This window comes from Echinops telfairi, unplaced genomic scaffold, assembly GCF_000313985.2.
Source record: "Echinops telfairi isolate 266 unplaced genomic scaffold, ASM31398v2 ScPeMD7_7420;HRSCAF=8458, whole genome shotgun sequence".
NCBI lineage: Eukaryota > Metazoa > Chordata > Mammalia > Afrosoricida > Tenrecidae > Echinops > Echinops telfairi.
In genome coordinates, this window is record NW_022111320.1 from 29,059,830 (window position 1) to 29,061,621 (window position 1,792).

The 1,792-nt window shown below is 35.9% G+C and overlaps 1 protein-coding gene across 6 annotated transcripts in view; it reads right to left on the reverse strand.

The window, feature by feature from the left end:
• RBMS3 (RNA binding motif single stranded interacting protein 3) overlaps positions 1-1,792 on the reverse strand; it is an 889,171-nt gene that overhangs the window by 602,276 nt on the left and 285,103 nt on the right. The window lies entirely within an intron of this gene.

A 1,792-nucleotide genomic window follows, 5' to 3' on the forward strand; every position in this document is an offset into this window, starting at 1 on the left:
GGGTGGAGAAGAATTGCTCATTATGATTTCTCAGACAGATATGGGAACTATCAGGAAACTTTGCAAGTTTTAGCCCAACACTGATCCGACAGTTAGAGTCCCTAAAAATGCATGTTCCTTGAACATGTAAAATGCACTCAGGGGTGTTAAATGACGTAAGTCTGTAGAAGTTCTGAGCAGTATGGCTCCTTTGAGAAGAAATACAGTTTCAAGGACCTAGATATTTACTGGATGTATTGCCAAGCAAGTCTTAGACATAGCTCCATGGGATTTGAAAATATATATTTTTTTAATTAAGGGTATACATAATCTCATTGCACAGGTGAGGAAAGAGCTAGAGATATTCTATATAACTTGTTCAAGGACACTATTATTGTTACTTAGACATTTTTCTGGTATAGGTGTCATGGACTAAGTGACTTTAATACTTAAAAGAATATATGGTATCACAGTTTATATGAATTTTAATAAAGTGAAAACATATATTTATGCTAAATATTATTATAAATGTTAATTACTATATGTACCTCCCCATATATTTAAAAAACCATCAATGATTCAAAATGAATCACTTCAAGCCAGTAAATAAGATAATTACAGATGAATATAATCAATGTCCTCAGTTACAGTTAGACATGCTGCTTTTAAAGATTAACCATGGAAAACATGCGTACAGGTCTGTTTTGTCATTCTTTTTACAGTCCCAGAGGACAGGTTTTAGCTTTCCATAAATGTGACATCAAATGTTCCCAGGAGGAAAGTTCGAGGAATCTACGTAACCACTCTGAACTATCTTGTGTCCTTACTACCTTGTAACAGAACGGATGACTCACTCTGATCCTGAGCAATTCATAGTCTGAATGGAGAGCACAAACAGCCACTGAAGCACCAGAGAGGCGGTAGCCCGAGCGCCTGGCTCCCAGACGGCCTCGACAGGAGGAGGTGGCGTTTTAAAGGTTTGGATAGGATGAGAAAAGTCCATGGAAAACATCTGCAGAAAGAGGCTATTTGCAGGAAAATCATACAATGGAATTAGAGGGAGAGAAAGGCAAGGAGTATCTCTGTGCATTGAAATAAGCTAAAACTTAAAAATAAGAAATTGGAAGAGAGGAAAGGGAAAACAAATACATTATTTGGACAGGGAATTTCTGTTCAATTGGGAAACAGGGATTAGTAAAATGAATATTCAGATTTGGGTTAAGGCATTCTAACACTATTATTTGATGAAGCCATTTTAAACCACAAAAAGTACCGCAAAATTTCCCCAATGAAACCATACCATTCTTATAGGTGCAAATAAGTTAGAGAAGTAAGTTAGAGTATTACATGTTTTCAAATATAAGTGCATACTTAAAATGATCATGCTGCAATGTTTGCGACCATCTTAACTCTGTCCAGTATATCTTTGGGCAGTGATTATGAGCAAATGCTGGGGAAAAAATGTTTTAGCTACACATTTTGTTTAATACTTATTTCAAATACTGTCCATTGTTAATGAAGTATTATAATAATACTTCATAATATTAGTATTTCATTCATAGAAGTACTGAGCGAATACTCTAATAGTTAATATCCTGATACAGGAAAGAATTTATTTGGAAGAATTATTATTGTCAGAAAAAAATGCCTTTTCTTGAAGTAAACAAACAGCCATCTAGCTCAGAAGCAACAGAGTCCACATGGAAGAAGCATACCAGCCTGTGGGATCACGAGGGGTCGAAGGGATCAGGTATCAGGCATCAAGGAACAAAATATCATAGCATTGTGAATGACAGGGAGTGCAGATTGGGGA